Source organism: Ursus americanus, chromosome 32, assembly GCF_024610735.1.
Source record: "Ursus americanus isolate L20-20 chromosome 32, mUrsAme1.1.p, whole genome shotgun sequence".
NCBI lineage: Eukaryota > Metazoa > Chordata > Mammalia > Carnivora > Ursidae > Ursus > Ursus americanus.
Window position 1 is genome coordinate 29402603 of NC_142158.1, and position 19321 is coordinate 29421923.

The following is a 19321-nucleotide window of genomic DNA, read 5'->3' on the forward strand; positions in this document are numbered from 1 at the left end:
GCTTTGACAGGGCAGAGGACTTGGGGACATGGGGACAGGACGGCTGAGGGTCATCACCCCCTGCCCCCACGGCTCCGCCTCAGCCCTTGGGAAGGTCAGCCTGGTGAGGACCACGTGATCTCATGCCTGCCCCGAGTGGACCAGAGCAAGCACCTGACTGGGGGCAGCTAAGCACTAGTGACAGAAGCGGCCTTGACCTTTGTGGCTTGTGCTGGAATCTGCTCGGGATCTTGACCCAAATGCAGTAGACACGGCAGTTATCCGTGCAGGATGGGCAGAGGAAGTACGGGAGAGGCCACGGCGGGCCCTGTGCGATCAAACCCATGCGACAGCACATTCTATGAGGACTGGGGGAGCAGGCAGCCGCCTGGTGGCACAAGGAGAGGGGACCATGCAGAGGCAGGAGTGCCCAACCAGGACTGGAGACACTCATCGAGGGGGCCTCGGGCTCCAGGGGACCTACATCCTTCAACAAACCTTTGATTAAGGTAACTTGAGTGTCTCTGCTCTTTGAAGCCCGCCCCTGTGCCTATCTGAACTAGGACTCGAGGGGGAAGAGCATCCCAGTCCTGAGCAGGGTGTAGACAAGATGTAAAGGCAAGAAAGTTCTAAGAGGTATTCCCCGAGTGAGGACGGTGGATGGCCCACCGAAGCCAGAGCAGAGCACGGTACGCGGTACGTGTATATATATGTGTGCACAATTGCACACCTGTCCCCACCGGGTTCAGAGACGTATGTATATCAGACGGGGTAAGAGGCCAGAAGAGCCGGCTGGGGCCACGTGATGGGGGCCCGGAGCAGAAGAAAGTACTGCAGGGAGATGTGTGTCCCCCACAGAGCTGGCTCAATGGAGCGGGGAGGGAGGCAAGAGAGAGAGAGAGGGCACACGGCGGAGCTGGGATGGGGCGGCGGGAGTCGGTAGAAGACATCATCGGATGTCCTGTTTCCAACGTGGCCAACCAAGAGAACTGCAGGGCTACCAACCCAGGAAGAGAGCTCGGCTTGCTTGGAGGGCGTTGGGACCTGTGATTTGAAGGGGAAACCAGACCAGGCCACTGGAATCACTGACCAGGAGCCCAGGAGAGAAGTCAGTGGTTCAAAACAATTTCGGAGGCTTCGGCAGGCAGGGATCCAGGGGAGCAGAGTTCTCCAAGACTAGGTATTTGTGCCCACCAGGCCTGCTTGCCTGCCCACCTCCACTCGGAACCCAATTCCAGTTCTGACACCAAATCCAGCGTCTGCACCGGGTTTCCCCCACACCAAGCGCTCTGTGACAGCTGCCGGGTGTCCCACGGGTTAGCTCAATCGGGACACTCTCTACCTGAAGATTCAAGCTCCCGGCTCCCTTCCTTGCAGGTCTGAGGGTAGGACGGAAAGTTCCAACCCTCTAATCCCAGCGTGGGGTCTCCTGGCAACCAGCCCCCAGGCTTAGGTGCGGTCGGAAAGTTGCCTCATTAACATAACAGAAGACACTGTGGCCTTTCTCGCTTAGGAAATTCCAAGAATTTTAGGAGCTCTCGTGCCAGTCATGGGAAGAACACCAGTAAAACCACGCTTCCCAACCTCCCTTGCAGCTGGTGGTGGCCACGTGACCTCCGTGGGCAGCCGGCCGGCCATCCGGACTTCTCATTCTGTGAGAAAAATAAAAAGGGGGCCATCGGTCAAGTCTTCCTTGCTCGCTGCTGCAGCTGGACATGTTCCCAACAGATTCAGGGGTCAAGGGCGGTCCCTGGGCCAAGAGACAGCAGAGGGGTGGAGAGTTAGCCAAAGTACTGGAGAGGTGGGGGCCAGCAAGGTGGGTGGGTGCTGACCCCGGCTTGGAGGCCGGGGGGGGGCAGGGGTGGACAAGGCATCCACGGGCCTCTCTGCCGGGGTCGGAAGGAGGGGGTCGTGCTGGGGCGGCTGGATCTGACCACCTAGTGTCCATGGTGCACGCAGCACCCTAGGAGGGAGGCGTCTGTAAAAGCCCGAGCGTTTTGATCTGGGAAAACAGCTCAAATTGTTGGTTTGTAAGGACTGGAACTTCCCAACAGCCAGGCCTTGTCCTTATAACAAGAGATGACCACACGTCACAGGTCCCCTCCCCTCCCAGGATCCTGTGTGTACTGAACACATATGGATCTAGAACCTTCAGCCAGCTGTCTTACACATTCTCCCCTGAACCTCTCCCGTAAAACGCTAGGCATCCATCTCGGGGCTGAGAGGTCAGTTGTTAAGGCTCAAGACTGCTACCTGCCCCCCGTGGTCGTCGCCTCAAATAAATCCCCCCTTTTCTCTCTTCCAAAGCCCTGTCTCTTGAGTTATTGGCTTCATTTATGACAAATGAGTTTATCCTAGTTTGTTTGGCAACGGTGTTGGCAAATGCAGCCAGGAGCTTGCTTTCGATTTCTCCAGACCCCTCGGGATTCCCCAGGCCAGGGCAGTTGGCCCCAGCCTCGCACCTGGGCTCACCTGTTTCTTTCCGGAGTTAGCGGCTATGAGAGATGGAATGGTAACACTCATACCAGCCTGTGCTCTAGTAACCTGGACAATCTCCTGTCAGCTACATTTAGTTGAGTTGGGTTTTTTTAAAGATTTTATTTATTTATTTATGTGACACAGAGCAAGAGAGCAGGGGGAGCAGCCGGCAGAGGGAGAAGCAAGCTCCCTGCCGAGGGGGAGCCTGACGCGGGGCTCACTCCCAGGACCCCAGGATCATGACCCAAGCTGAAGACAGCTGCTCAACCAACTGAGCCACCTAGGCGCCCCACATCTAGTTGAGTTTTAAGGTTACCTCCTCCTGGGAGCCCTCCTGACTTACAGCAGTCAGTCCATCTGCCTCCCACATTAGCTCTCACCCTGCTGGGTATCACTGTGCTTGTTCCCCACCCCACATGTACTAGACCACTCAAAACTTTGGGTGTCAGGACCCCTTTACACTCTTAAAAATTATTTAGGACCCCAAAGAGCTTTTGTTTATGGAGGTTTATCAATATTTTACCTACCACATTTGAAATTAAAATGGAGAAAATTTTAAGTATTCATTTATTAACTCATTTAAAGTTGAAAATAATAAACTCAGTAGATGTTAACGTAAGTAATATATTTTTGTGAAAGATGACTATTTGGGGAAACAAATGAGAGAAGAGCAGAATTTTTCACATTTTCACAAATCTCTTTAATAGAAGACAGCTAGATCCTTGTATGTGCTTCTACATTCCATCCCCTGCAATATGCTGTTTGGGTTGAATTAGATAGAGAAAACCTGGGGGCGCCTGGGTGGCTCCGTCGGTTAAGCATCTGCCTTCGGCTCCGGTCATGATCTCAGGGTGCTGGGATCGAGTCCCACCTAGGCTCCCTGCTCAGGGGAGAGCCTGCTTCTCCTTCTCCCTCTACCCTTCCCCTGCTTGCGTGCTCGCTCTCTCACTGTCAAATAAATAAATAAAATCTTTAAAAAAAAAAAAAGAAAGAAAGGAAAAAGAAAATCTGGCCCCACCCAGATGGGGAGCTGGGAAAGGGATAATTCTAGTAGCCTCTTCCATTGCAGTGGACATTCTTCTTTGATATTACATCAAACCTCAACATGTCATAGATTCTTTATTTTTTTTCTTTATTTTTTTTTAAGTTAGTAGTCTTCGTGTCCAACATGGAGCTTGAACTCATGACCCTGAAATCAAGAGTCATGTGCTCTACCAACTGAGGGTAAGTTGAAATCTGGAATCTGAAACCTTATCAACAAACTTCTCATATTCTGTTACATTAAATCCATTGGTCTATCTTACACTTTGAATGGACCTTTTACCCGTGTGAGATTTTGCAATTCTATGGATTGGCCACTTGAAAATAAGGCCTTGAAGTGTTAGGAAGCTGTCCAGCTCCTGGCTGCAGACAAAAGTGGTCCAAAATTCCAAATTTTGCTTGAAAGGTCAGATTTTATCATTGGCAACAAATACTAACAGTTGTTCTCCTTGCAGCGACATGCTCGCTTCATTCATTTTCAAGAAAATGTATGTCAAATACCCAAGAAAAAGAACGAATTTGTCTACGGGTTTGTTTTGTTTTCCAAGGAAAAACGAAAGTGGCTGTTCTTGCTTCCAACTCAAACAAGCACAGAAGTGCGATTCTTTGAGACAATGGCCGTGCTTCGGGATGCCGCAGCAATGCTTTATATGTACTGCCCACCTGATCACACAGAAAATGAAAAGGATGTGTTCTCAAAGATAGAGATTTAATAAAGGTAATGATTTTTATTGGCAAATCAAGGACTCTTTGTGAAACTGGTGCTGGAGTTCAGGGCTGGCCACCCCCAAATATGCCACTTTGACATATTGATTACTTTGAGTTACAGTTACTTGGGAAACAGCCAGGGCAAGAAGGACTCTCTGACCCTCCTTTGTCCCCTTGAAAGCAGCAAATAAATACCCCGTGTGAAAGGTGCCCTCCCTGTACCGGGAGGTGAAGAAACAACCTTATCACCAGCAGTAGGGAATTTGGGGCCAACAAGGCTGTATAAATAAAACCTGTTACTTTGTCATTAATTTACTATCACCAGTCCCGACTTCGTTGTCTTATCAATTCTTCACAAATGTATTGTTTCTTGGCCTAAAAAGAAGGAAAGCTGCCTGCTTTGGTCACTTCTCTGAGTCTCATTTTTTTTTTAGAGGAAGAGAGAGAGAGCATGTGGGGAGGGAGGCACACAGAGGGAGATGGAGAGAGAGAATCTCAAGCATCTTCCTCGCTGAACATGGAGCCCAACACAGGGCTCGATCTCATGACCCTGAGATCATGACTTAAGCTGAAATCAAGAGTCGGACACTTAACTGACTGGGCCACCCAGGTGCCCCTGAGTCTCATACTTTTATGAGTTCCCATATGTGACATTAAATTTGTTTTTCTCCTGTTCATCTGTCTTCTGTCAATTTAGTTTTTAGACCAGTAGAAACAACCTAGAAGAGAAGAAGGGAAAAGTTTTCCTCCCCTTCCTGCAAGAAAAGAAAATGGCCGCCGTTCGTTGCGTAGTTTGCTGCCACTGCCAAAACACTTACTGAAGCACCAGCCTGTTTAAGCACCAGGGCCTGGGTACCGTCAGTTGCACATAGAGCGCACAGTGACAATGGCAAGTAGCACCTGAGTGTTATTATGAAAATAGTTTTGAACTTGAGGCTCCCCCAAAGAGTCTCCGAACCACATCTCGAGAACTGAGCCCCTGAAAGGCAAAGACTGTGTAATCTCTCTCTTTTTTAAGATTTTATTTTTAAGTAATCTCTACACCCAGTGAGTGGCTTGAACTCACAACCCCGAGATCAAGAGTCACACGCTCCACCTACTGAGCCAGGCAGGTGCCTCAGGGGCTGTGTAATCTTGTCCCTGGGTCCTTGGCACAGAGACAATACCCAACAACCATTCACAGAGTAACAGTCAACACTGCTGAGTGCTTCCTGGGCTCTTTCAAGGCACGAATTCACTCCCGTCACAAGCTTCAAGGGGGGTACTTTTACCATCACACCCTTTCCACAGGTGAGGGTATCAAGGCACAGAACGGTGCCTCTCTCTACCTCCTCTCTGTTAGAAAGAGAATCAGTCCACCTCCAGAAATGAGGCTGGGAAATGATGACACCCCATGTTTCTACTTAGCTCTTCAAATTCTACAAAGTTCCATCAATACACGGGAACCTCCCAGGGAGCCCTCACCTACCTACGCTGCAGCCAGAGAAACAGAGACCCCACATGGTTGAGGGGCTGCCCGGGTCTCAAGTCCTGGACCCCAGAGCCACCAGATCAGCTGGAGGACAGCCCCAGTGCTCCAGCGACAGTGCTTAGCCCGGCCCTGAGCGCACAGTGGCTAGACACCCCCGGTCCCTCACCCACAAATGCTTCCCCTCGGTTGGGCTGTGACCTCCCCTCTCTGGACAGCAGGGTGGGGGTACAGTTTCACTGACCTCCACGTTTCCCTCTGGCTTGCCGGGGCTGAGCCCTCCGAGTTGTCTCCACGCTGCCCTGACCCAGGACGCACGCCGATCGCCTCTGGGAGGTGCCTTGCTGGCTGACAGAATCAGTTAACACACAGACGCCTCTCTGCTGTTTGCCGAGGCCCCTGGAGGCCCCATGCTCATTTTCTTCCCCTCCCAGAATCCCAGAAAAGTAAATACCTACCCGGAGACGCTTCAGTGGGTAAACAAGCTAGAGTTTGCTCTCCAAATTGCCACCTGCCCCCACCTCCAAAGGCTGCCCTGAGGGCTGACAGGTTTCTCTGTAATTCATTGCCCTGGATTCCCCTGTCACCCACTGCCCACCCGACCCGTGCTGCAAGCTGTCGGGGGCTCTCCGGGGTGGTGGGAACGGCCTCCCCAAGGAGAGCTCAGAACTGTGACATTCGCGAGCTCAGAAGGAGTGGGCAGGCCTGAGGGCTGCAGACTGGAGGAGACAGATGTGACCTGCAGCCATCCAGGACCAAGGACCCTCTGCCAAAGAATGGCTCTCCCAGGAGCCAACCCCCAATGTCCAGATCCCCCTGGATGTCTGCCTGTTCTTTCGTGGTGTGCCACCAGGGGTCACCTCCCCAAGGCTGCCCAGGTCCTTCCACCCTGTTCTAAGACTCTCTTTGCTCTGTCCCCAACTGCTTGTCATCCTGGCTCCCTCAGATCTCTGTCCCTTGCCACCCTCGTGTCCACACTGCTCCCTGTTCTTACCTCCTCATCCCCACCCCACCCTAAGGAGCCCCTGTGACCCCTCCGCCCCCACCCTTGGGTCCCTCCGTGTCAGTCAACAGAATCACTGGCCACTCAGGTCAACGTGGGAGCTCTGAGTAAGGTCCTGGAGGGCCAGGCCCGAGGGGTCCCTGCCCTGGAGAGCCTAGGACACAGCCCAGGCATCCTTCTTCCCACTTGACAGGTTCAGAAACCCACGTGGCTGAGGCAAAGGGCCTTGCCCATGGTGATGCGGCTGGCGAGTGGCTGAGCTGCACTGGACTCCAGGCCTTTTCCCTGACTTTGGGAAGGACATAGCCACAGAGCTGCAGGACACTGTGGCCTGGAATCCAACCCTTGGAAGTGTCTGTTAACACCTCTGAGCCTCAGTTTCTTCATCTGTAAAATGGGAGCAAACAATCCTGCCTCAGGAGATGTAAGGACATCTGTCACCTGTAGGCATTTAGAAAGCAGTCACTCTAGGGGCACCTGGGTGGCTCAGTTGGTTAAGTGTCCAACTCTTGATTTCTGCTCAGGTCATGATCTCAGGGTCTTGAGATTGGGCCCTGTGTTGGGCTTGGTGGGTGTGCAGCCTGCTTAAGATTCTCTCTCTCAAGGTACTTGAGTGGCTCAGTCAGTTAAGCAGATGCCTTGGGCTCAGGTCATGATCTCAGGGTCCTGGGATCGAGCCCCAAGTTGGGCTCCTTGCTCAGCGGGGAGTCTGCTTCTCCCTCTGCCCCTCCCCCCGATTGTGCTTGCATGCTGTCTCTCTCTCAAATAAATAAATCAAATCTTTGGGAAAAAAAAAAAAGATTCTCTCTCTCCCTCTGCTCCCAGGCCCCACTGCCTCCTGCGCACGCGCACGCAAACACACTCTTTCTCTCCAAAAAAAAAAAAAAAAGCAGTCACTGTAATTACTACTATTACTGAAGTTATTATTGTTGCCAGTCTAGTGAAAGTTCCAAATCCAAGAATGACTTTTAAGGGATAGTTGTGCCAGATAAATAGCCCCTGGGATGGCCACCTGCTATGACTCAGTTGGCGGAGTGGGGGAGTGGAATGGTGACAGCTGGGATCAGAAGCCAAAGGCCGAGAGGACAGCGGGCCCAGAATCCGACAGCTGCAAGTGAGGACGGCCTGAGAAGATCAAGTATTTGGTGTGTGAACATCGCCCAGACCTCAGCAAGAGGGCAGGAGGCTATCTGATAACCTGCTGCAGGGCCCGATAAGGGGAACTCGCCTCCAAATCCCCAGGCCCCGGGAGGAGGGCCCTGGACACTGAGAGGTTGTCTGGGGACAGAGATGGTGACTCAGAGCCAGCCCACGAGCACAGGCTGGGAGCTGGCCCAACCCCGAGATGTCCGGTGCTGGGAGCCCCCAACATTTGGAAGATTTTGCCTCGGGCTCAAGGGGCCCCTGCCCAGCAAACAGGCAGGCGTCAGAGGGTTCACCACAGTGTGGGCCAGAGGAGTACCTACATCTCCTGGAAGGCACAACGTCCTGTGGTCACCTCAAGTGTGAGGCCCGATGGCCAGGCTTTATGTTCAGAACTGTGGCTTCCGCACTAACACGGAATGTTGGGAGAGTGGGAGCTGGCTCAGAAATCCGTGATATTGGCTGGCTCCAGTTTTTACATGCAGAGAAATACATTTCTATCTTGTTTGAAGCCACTGTTAATTTGGGCCTCTGCTGTGCGACACCAATCTGCAGTTGTCACTAATGGAACCAGCTGCAGTGTCACCACGGCTCTGCTGGGGCGGGAAGGGCAGAGAACAGTCTCTACGGTGGAGTCTCTCTTTATTTGTTTTATGTTTACTCTTGTGCAATGATTTGATTTTTTGAATAGATAATACATGCACATAATGCCACATTTAAAAAGCGCAAAAGTTTGTCATTAAGAATAGATTTGATGGTAACAGAGACTGTCGTTTGACAGTGGCTGAAACCAGGTGGCTGTTTATTTTTCTCTCACCTGAAAAGTCTGGAGCAAGCAATCCAGAGCATTTCTGCTCCTGCAAGAGCTCAGGGTCCAGGCTCCTTCCAGCCTCCTGCTCCTGCACCCCGGCTGTGTCCCCTTCTCCGGGGTCCAACGTGGAGGCCATGAGAGCCGTGTCCCAGGCAACAGAAAGGAGGTCGGGGCCAAGGACACCCCAGCTGTCTTTTAAGGACGGTTTTTAGAAGCAGCTGCATAATGCTTCTCCTTACACTCCACAGATAAGAGCTTAATCACAGAACCACGCCAAGCTGCCAGAAAGACTGGGGAATGTAGTCTTCTCCGGGAGCCACATGCTTAAGGGGAGAATGGATGCTGGTGAACATCAGTGATACAAAAGAGGCACAGGGAGGAGTGTCTGGCAGGGATTCTCTGGGAAGGGGCATCAGGGAGCTTTCTGGGGTGATGTCATGTTCTGTATCTTGACGGAAGTTGGATTACACAGGTATATCCATTTTACAGAGGTCTAGAAACACTCCACTTAAGATCTGTGCATTTCACTTTGTGTAAATATCTCCAAACCTCCCCACACAAACATAAAAAAAAAAAAAAACCCTAAACAAATATTGAACTCTAGTTAATGCCATACGCCCTGCGGTGTTTAAGGGTAGAATACACTGATGCTTGCAACTACTTGGAAATGGCTTTTTCTTTTTAAGTTTTATTTATTTATTTGATAGAGAGCTAGAGAGAGCACCAGTTGGTGGCGGAGAGGGGCAGAGGGAGAGGGAGAAGCAGGTTCCCTGCTAAGCAGGCAGCCTGAGACAGGGCTTGGCTCAATCCCACGACCCCAGGATCATGACCTGAGCCGAACGCTTAACCAGCTACCCAGGTGCCCTGAAACTACTTTGAAATGTATCAAAAAATTAGATGGATGGAGACCTGTGGGATAAAGTCAATCTAGTGAAATGTAATTGTAGAACTTAGGTGGTGGAGAGATGGGTGTTCTCTATTCCATTCTTTCAATCTTTCTGTATGCTTGGAAATTATCATGATAAAATATTGGAAAAAAATAAAAGTCCCCCTTGTCCCCCTCCCATCCTCAAGCCACCAAACACTCCTACCAGCTTCTCTTGGATCCCCCTGGCAATAGCCTAGACGTGAGCAAACATACCATCTTCCAGTAGTCTCTGTCTCACCCATCGCCAGCCCGGTGTGTGTGCTGTTTGCTCCTGGATGGAGACAAACCCAGATCAAATCCCTCCTGGGAGCCACTGTCCCCTGAGCTGGCCCAGGCAACGAAAAATGGTGGCCCCTCTAGAGACTTCCCCTCATCACCTCAAATCCCTGTGGCTTCCTGGCTGCCCACCAGCTCCTGCCCCACCTTCTACCTGCTCCCATGAGTCCCATCAACTCTAATCCTCTCCTCCCCACCCCCTCCTGGGTTATCACCGTCTCCCTCCTCTTAGAGCCTTCCTGCCACCATAAGGCCTTGTAAAACCCAGGTGATTCCTTCCCAGTACAGTCAACCGCTCCTGCACCCTCCCCGCCCCCTATTTCAGGATAAATGGGGCTGGAAGGTGACCTCCCTCCTTTGCTCCCCTGGGTCTCTCGGTCCGATCTTTCCTTCAGGCTCTTGGCCCCTGGGCTTCCTTGCCGAGCTTTGTAGTTGGTTGTCCTGATAACTCACTGCACAGAGGAGAGGCTCTGACTGGGGCTCTGGAGGGGTTCTCATGGAGGTGCCATCTTGGCGAGGTCTTGAAAGGTGACCCGGGTTTCAAGAGATGGCGAATGGAAATGGCATTCCAGGTACTGCTCCGAAGTCCCAGCCCCCTGCCAGTCCCCAGTCCCGTCCTCCTCCTGCCTGCCCTCCCTTCCCCTACATTTCCCAGGCTCACAGCTCCAGCCTCTGCTCTTCACCCCGGGGAACCCCTCCCCCAGGAAGCCCCACCTGAACCGCACACGGGCAGCGAGAGCCCCTTCTCTGCCTGCTGTTCCTGGTGGGCTTCGCTGCACCTCCACACCCATCTCTGTGCGCTGCAGCTCTTAGTTTAAGGTGGGGCCCCATGAGCTGTAAGCAATTTGGTGAGCGCGAGGCGGGTGGGGGGGAGTGGCTCTTCCATCTTTCCTCCTCTGCCCTAAAGTCACTGGTAGCCATTCAGCCAGCACTGCAGGTCTGCACCCTGCTGGTAAAATGGTCTCTCTGCTTTCTTTAAAAGAGGGCACAGCCGGATGCCTGGGTGGCTCAGTCGCTTAAGCATCTGCCTTCAGTTCAAGTCATGATTCCAGGGTACGAGGATCGAATCCCGCATTGGGTTCTCTGCTCAGTGGGGAGCCTGCTTCTCCCTTTCCCTGCTCTGCCTGCTGCTCCCCCTGCTTGTGCTCTCTCTCTCTGACAAATACATACATACATACATACATACATACATACATACATAAAATCTTTAAAACAAAAAAACAAAGAGGACACGGCCATTGCAAGATGGGTGTAAAGATTTGGCCATCACAAGATGGGATCCCAAGATGGGTGTAAAGATTTGGGTGGGGGGCGCCTGGGTGGCTCAGCCGTTAAGCGTCTGCCTTCGGCTCAGGTCATGATGCCAGGGTCCTGGGATCAAGCCCCGCATCGGGCTCCCTGCTTGGTGAGAAGCCCGCTTCTTCCTCTCCCACTCCCCTTGCTTGTGTTCCCTCTCGCTGTCTGTCTCTGTCAAATAAATAAATAAAATCTTTTAAAAAAAAAAAGATTTGGGTGGGACAAGTGGTTGGAGTGCAGTTTCTCAATGCCAGATTGGGGTGGGGGCAAATCCAAGAACTCAAAACCTACGGATGTGAGTGATCGAGAGAGACCGACAGCATGTGACTGCTCCGCATTTCCTTATCGTAAGGACAGGTGACAGACACACGGGCACATCGTGACAGGTAAGACAGAGGGAAGACCCAGGGGATTCAGAGTGCAGCACTGGGGTTCTGGGCTTGTCTGTTACTGCAGCATAATTGGGCCTGTCCTGACAACAGCAGGGTCAGATCCGAGAGCAGCGTCATCTCCCTTTATATAGACAAGGGACACAAGGCAGCACTTTCAGCCGCACAGCACTCACTGATCAATCATTCAGTGGGTGTTTATTGAGCCTGAATTGTGTCAGATGTGTTCTAGGCACTGAGAATACTAAGTAATGCACAAGGGTTGAAAGTCCCTGCCCTCATGGAACTTATAGTCCAGTGGGGAATCGACAGGCAATAAATAAAAAAGCAACAGATACATAGAATGTTTGTCTCGCACTTACGAAGGAAGGAAAAGCAACGCTGGAAGATAGAGGCCTGGGGAGTGTGTGCTATTTTAGATGGGGTGCTCAGGGGAGCCTTTCTGAGGCAATGACATGTGAGCAGAGACGAGAAGGAAGTGGAAGAGTGAACCATGTGGGTATCTGGGGAGAGAGAGGTCCAGGCAGCAGGGATAACAGGTGCAAAGGTCCTGAGGCAGAGTCTGCTTAGCACTTGGTATGCATCCTGGAGGCTGAAGCTGGGACCAAGACCTAGGTCTGTCTCTCTCTCACTCTCCAGCAGCCAGGAAAGACAACATTGGACCAGGTTCAAGAGAAGCAAGTCAGGCAGGCCGCCCTAGGAACTCCTTCCTGTGAATCCCCCTAAACCACAGCCCTGGATGCCTCCTGCCAGCCCTGGATGCCCTCCCTAGGTAACAGGTAGCCACATAAGTTGCTTCATGCCAGGAATCCAGAGCATGCCTTATTTGCAAACACCATAATGCCTGACTGCCCGTAACGACTCTCCCCATCTGGATGCTGTGGGCCAGGAACCAGACAAGGGCAAGTCCTGTCCCCGCCCACCCTTATGCAGCCTCTTTAGTGTCCAGGGGTCGGAGGAAGGAGGAAACCTTATGGGTAGATGCCCCGCCCCCAACCCCTGGGAGCAACTGGCTAAGGAGGGCCCCGCAGAGGGCTTGGAGCTCGTGGCTATAGGCCCGGTGGAGGGTCACCAAGGGCAGAATGCCCCAGGTGCTTCTAAAACGATGCCCCTCCTTGCCAGCTGTCCAGCGAAGGTGTATTCCAAGCAGGCCACCAGGGCTGATTATGGGGCCAGGCTACCTGGGCTTGAGTCCCAGCTCCGTCCCTCACTAGCTGTCCACCTTGGGCGGGTTAGGTTCCCTGTAGGTACCGCTCACCTATAAACGGGGGATGGTAATAACAGAGTTAGTGCAGGGCTAAATGAGATAATATGTAGCCCATGACAAGTGCTATGAAAGTGTTTTTTAAGTAAAAAGAAAGTGCTTAGTAAAGTGTATTTTAAAATCACTCTCTTCCATGTAATTGTATTTAAAATGTTCAGTAAGAAAAGGGTTTGCCCCTTTTAAGAATAATCTGGGAAGAAACTGCTTTTATCAGCACAAAGTCAGTGATTAGGAACCAAAGCAAGAGTTGCCAATGGTTTAATTAGTTCCTTTTAGCATTAAAGCCAAGCCCCCAGGTCTGCACAGGTGGGAGTGGTGGCCGGCTTGGGGAGAGCCAGCACGCCCTGGGTTAGGGGCACCAGCGGCCAGGGACCCACCATCCGAGCCTCAGCCAGCGGGCAGAGCCCAGGGCCTGTGGTCCCGAAGCTCACTATAGGCATCTGACCCTCAACAGCCAGGGCGGCCCAAGGTGGGGGGGACTGCGGGTGCCTGGGCCTTGAAGCTGGGAGGTAGAATGAAATACAAGTGTATCGAGAAAATGAACAGTGTTCTGATAACAAGAGGAGCACGTCAACAAGCCACCGAGCCAGGGCTCCATTATCTGTTCTAACTTTCTGGATAGATGTCATCTTTCTTTTTGCAGCTCTTTGATTACTAAGGCACTTTCCGTTCACCCTTAACAGGAAAAAAAGCAGGACTGGAGGGAGGTGGGCCTGAGCCTGGTCCTTTCCAGTTTTATGGCATCAGTCTTCTTTGAGGCCAAAACAAGCACCAATATCATTAACTGAGCATCTGCTAAGTGCCCTGCGCTGTATACTCTCCACTCCTCGCAGCTGCTGTTCCACACTGAGGCCACACTCCCATTTCTGTCTCACAGACAGGAAGACACTGTAAATGGTTGCTCTGCGAAATTGCCGAGCTCCGCCATCTCCCATGTGGCAGATTTTCCTGGAGAGCGGTGTTCGGTGATCAGGACTGTGGCTAGGGTCCCTACTGCCCCTTTACCTCCTTAGATCTCTCCACATGACCCTCTCCCTCTCTCAGGGCCTCATCCCCGGTGTCCCTTGGAAGGGCTGCAGCCGGCACCAAACTCCCTTCGAGTGACAGCAGTCGCAGGGATGGAAGTTCATTCCCGCCAAGTGCCTGAACGGCAGTGGGGTTTTAAAAAGAATTTAGGTTCCCAGGAAAAATTAAGGAAGACATTCCTAAATGGAGATAAACATGCTTCTGGGCTGAAGATTCCATATGGGTAGTGTCGATTCCCCCCCAAATTATCTGTAGATTCAGCACAAGCCCAGTCAAAGGCCCATTTCTATGGAAATAAACAAGCCTATTGTAAAATGTATATGAAAATGCAAAAGACCTAAAATAACCAAGACAATCATGGAGAAGAACAAAGATGAATGGCTTAAACAAACTGATGCTAAAACTTTCTGCAAACTATGGCAATTCAGACAGTGATATTGGTTTAAGGGTAGACAAACTAATATAATAGAATCCAAAAATAGATCCACGCATACATGGTCAACTGATTTATGACAAGGGCACTGAAGGGGAACAGAATACATGACCCCAAAATATGCCGCTTTGCCATATAGATTATATTGAACTGAGAGCAATCAAGACACAATAGACTCAAGAAAAACTTTTACTTTTCCCTTAACTACCTGAAACAATTTGATAGGGAGCATGACTCAGAGAGCTATTTCCAGAGATAACTTTTATCTGAAGGACCTATCTTTATGGCAGGGTAAACATCTAATTACCAAACGTCTGCTTTTCTTATTGCCCTGTGAATTACCCTCCTCCCCTTTGAAGCCCCAGGGCCCTGTCCCATGTCTTAGCTCAGAATAGCATACAAGCCTCACCTGCCTGACTTGCCCTTGGGTCTCATATTTTTATGGGCCTCTCATATGTACAAAATTTAATTTGTTTTTTTTTTTAAGATTTTATTTTTTAATTTTTGGGGGAGAGATTGAGAGAAAGCATGGGCGGCGGGAGGGACAGAGGGAGAGGGAGAAGCAGACTCCCCACTGAGCAGGGAGCCCCATTCAGGGCTCAATCCCAGGACCCCGAGATCATGACCTGAGCTGAAGGCAGACACTTAACTGACTGAGCCACGCAGGCGCCTCAATTTGTTTTTCTCTTGTTAATCTGTCTTACGTCAACTTAATCATTAGACCAGCCAAAGAACCTACAAGGGTAGAAATAAAAATTTTCCTCCCCAATGACACCGTTGCAATTCAGTGGAGAAAGGACTGTCTTTTCAATAAGTGGTGCTGGGCCATTTGGCTCAATTAGATCATTTGGGGGGGGGGGAAGCTTGATTCCTACATCATACTATAAACAAAAATTAATTCTAAATGGATCATAGATCTAAGTGTGAACAACAAAATAATAAAGTTTCTAGGTAAAAATATGAGAATATTCGCATGACCTTGGGGTAGCAAAGATTTCTTACACATAACACAAAAACACTAACTGGAAAAGAAACAATGGGTTTCATTGAAATTTGAAACATCTGTTCATCCAAGACAGCCATGAGGGGGGCCCGGGTGGCTCAGTCTGTTAAGCAATGAAATCCTGGTCTCCACTCAGGTCATGAGCTCATGGGTCCTGAGATCGAGCCCCTCGTCGGACTCCAAGCTCAGCAGGGAGTCTGCTTGAGATTCTCTCCTTCTGCCCCTTCCCCCCACTTGCTCTCTCACCCTCTCTCTGGCTCTCTAAAATAAATAAGTAAATCTCTCTTTAAAAAAAAAAAAAGACAACCATGAGAAAGTGAAAAGGCAAGCTGCAGGGCAGAAGCAGCTACCTGCTCATACATATATCCAACAACTCACATCCAGAATATATAAAGAGTTCCTACAAATCAAAAAGAAAAAGACAACCCAATTAAAAATGGGCAGAAGACTTTACCAGCTTACATTCAGTAAGCTATGAAAAAGTGCTCAACATCATTAATCGCCAGGAAAATTTGAATTAAAACCAAAATGAGATACTACCATACACCCACAAGAATGGCTAAGACGAAGAAAGAAAAACAGCAAATCTGACAACAGCAAGCATTGGGGAGGACGCAGAGCAACTGAACCTCTCATACACGGCTGGGAAGAAGGGAAATTGGTACAGCCACTTTGGAAAATTATTTGGCTCCATCTAAGCAAATGTCAACAAATGTCATCTAAGCAAACCTAAGCACATGTCAAACTTAAGACCTAGCAGTTCCATTCCAAGGCATTTACTGGAGAAAAATAAAAACATACGTTTGCAAAAAGGCATATGCAAGAATGTTCATAACAGCTTTATTCAGAACAGTCCAACTCTGGAAAGAACTTTCACGGACATCCAAGGGAGGAAGAACAAGCAGTTGTGATATAATCATTCGATGGAGAGCTACACGGCAAAGAAAAGGAGCAAACCTGATGTCTGATGACAGGGATGGACCTCACAGATATTATACTGGCTGAAATAATGATCACACACGGAAGAGTATGTACTGTACGATTCCATTCACCTGAAGTTCAAAACCAAGCAAAACTAACCAATGGTAACAGAAGCATGGAGGTAAGTTATTAGCTAGGAGGGTGCGTGGGGGACCTCTGTGAAGTTCTGGAATGTTCTATAAATTGATTTGAATAACGGTGATGTGGGCATATACATGTATAAAAATTCATCAGGCTGCAGACTTTTTTTTTCTTTTCTTGCCCCTCCCCTCCTCAGCTCTAGACTTAATATTTGTGTACTTAACTGTAAGTCTATTTTAGCACAATTTTAAATCTAATAAAAAGAAAGAAGAGCGATGGATGCTAGGGCTCCCAGGGGCTCAGCCTCTCTCCCCACAAGAGCCCCAAGACCCAGGAAAGGCCCGGAAACCTGAAAGGGGGTGAAGTGTATGCCTTTGATGAGATGAGTCCTTGGCCCTGCTCTGGGGCCCTTCCTCCGTCCACCTCTCATTCCCGGCCCATAAAAAATGGTAAAGACTCACTGTCCTGTCTATCGCACAGCCCAGGGTTATGATTCCACAGGGTCCTCTGCCTTTCATTGCTTAGGAGCAGTGTGTCCAACTCTGTAAGTGATACAAAACTGATGGTAAAGCAGATGCTTCTTTTCCATAGAGATGCAAGTGACTTTGGCCTGGTAGGGGCACAAATGATTATTGACCTGTGGCTATTGACCAGTTTCTCATCTATTTGTAAATTCACTTTCCCGTGTCCCATATACGGATCTTTGTATTCTCCTTTGAACCAGTTGTAACATTTTACTGGTTTCCACTAAGTCTTTCACACAGGATTATTTTTTATTTGTATGAAAGCTGTGATTTTTTAACGTCCTTTTGCTCCAATTCCCTCTCTACCACCCTCTCCTCTGGGTGAAAATCTTGGCCTCTCTCCATCTCCCACATGAGTTCAGGCCTGGGTTTCCTGGAGCCTCTGATTTTTCAAATCCACCCACATTTGTTAAACACTTGGTGTTGGCTGGGCTCTGCAGACACACAAAAGAGGGATGCCCAGTTCTGCCCTCTCAAGCCAGGAGGGAAGACCTCACCAGTTTATAAGAGTTTCCTGGACCTTGTTTGGTCCTTGTAATGAACCTTCAAGGCAGTGATCATTTTTTTTCTGAAGATTTTATTTATTTGAGAGAGAGAGAACGCGCACAAGCCAGGAGAGGGCCAGAGAAGCAGACTCCCTGCTGAGCAGAGAGCCCAAAGGGGAACTCGATCCCAGAACGCTGGGATCATGCCCTGAGCTGAAGGCAGACGCTTAACCGACTGAGCCACCCAGGCACTTGGCAGTGATCATTATTACTAATGTTGTTTTTCGCATCTCTATTTTACTGGTGGAAAAACTGAGACCCAGAGACGTAAACTAGCTGACTCAAGAGTGGAGCCAGGCCTCAACGCCAGGACCTCAATTTCATTAGAACCACTGAGTGTTTAAATATCTATTTCACAAAGGCCAACAACTCCCCGCTCCTCCAATGGAAACCACGAGAACCTGGGTTCCTCTACCCATCTCAACAGCTTTGTCCTCCCCCACATCCCCAGATAGCCTGTCCTGTGATGCACACCAGAGGGGAGAAGTGGGCTGGAGAGGAGGCAACCAGGGGAGAGGGGAGACTCACCCAGCTTTTGGTGAGATGGGCTGGGCTTGTGTGTGTGTGTGTGTGTGTGTGTGTGTGTGTGTGTGTGTGTTTAAAGGGGCTGATCTTCCTGTTGAGGCAAGGCCTGGAGGGCCCACTCACTGAGATGAAAGCCGGAGGGAGCTCTGGCCAGCCTGGGAGACCCTGAGACCTGAAAACCTTCCGAAGTCTTCAAAGGCACTTTTTTTGGAAAGGGAAACCGGGCTGTTGCCGTCCAGGCTGAGCCACACAAAATCAATGGTTCTGGCTAACAAGCCGCTGTCACTGGAGCGCTGATCGGAACACCTCAAATCCCTCCAGTTCCAGAATCTGTTTTATCCAAAACCCTGGCCAGCCCGTCATCCTGCCTCCCAGTCCTGCTCATCCACTTAGGGTCTCTCTGGAGCCCACAGCAGAGACAACCTCGAAGCATCAGAGGCAGCAAGAAGGCTTGCGAGGGGAAATGAGGGAACACAGGTGCTGAGGGTCGGGGAGGCCAGAAGCCCGGCAGTGGCCATGGACTGGTAACAAGAGGTGACTTCTGTGCCCACGCAGGTGTCCTAATCCCCAAAGACTAAACACAGAAGGAAACCACCAGAAACTTTTGCAGGAGGCCGGGTGATCTGGGGCTGGGGCAGCTCTCAGAGGACAGAGAGAAAAGGAGAGACAGGGTTGGGGGCAGGACCTCCCTCTCCCATAAAACCCATGGCCTAAGGTTTGAAGAATAAAAGCTGACACTTCTTGAAGACTCAGTATGTGCCCCCCTGTTCTAAAACCTTCTATATTTGGATCAGTTAATCCCTACAACAGTGCTATGGGGTCATTACAATTATTCTCTTCATTTCCCACATGAGCTAACAGAGGCACAGAGATGCTAACATTCCCAAGACCACACAGCAGTAAGTGGGGAAGACAGGATTCAGACCCAAGCAGCAGAGCTGGCCTATTCTCCAATATCCACCATGGTAGAATGTGGGGTCCCTCTTTCATCACTGAGCATTCCACGCATATTAAAGTACATGTCATTGTCAGGCGGGCATCAGGCCACAGTCTAGAGCAGACAGAGCTCCCGTCCTTACATAGATCACAGTCTAGGGGGCTCCCCAATGCTTCTGTGTGGGTGTCTCCCATCGTGCGTGTAAACAGGCACAGTGCGTCTCCCCAAAGCAGCTCAGGGTTGAAAATATTTTGTCTGCCATCACAAGCATGGGTCCTCCTCGTTCTCACCCTCTCCCCAATCTTGCACGGAAGGAACCAGTATTGCTCTTACGGAGGAGGAAATGAATGAGGACCAGAGGGGGAAGTGGTCGGCCCAAGGTCTCAGAGCCAGAGGGGGCAAGTGGAATGTGAACCCGGCACATGACGGAAGCAGCCTCTCAGAGACAAGGCTGTCGGGTTCCTAGGGCTCGGCAATTGTCA

At 50.4% G+C, this 19321-nt stretch overlaps 1 long non-coding RNA gene across 1 annotated transcript; it reads left to right on the forward strand.

The window, feature by feature from the left end:
• The first annotated feature begins 203 nt into the window (after positions 1 to 203).
• LOC148107344 (uncharacterized) lies at positions 204 to 4881 on the forward strand. Its single transcript, XR_015722633.1, has 3 exons — positions 204 to 488; positions 3605 to 3681; positions 4047 to 4881. It is a non-coding gene; the product is annotated as an uncharacterized LOC148107344 (long non-coding RNA).
• The last annotated feature ends 14440 nt before the right edge of the window (positions 4882 to 19321 follow it).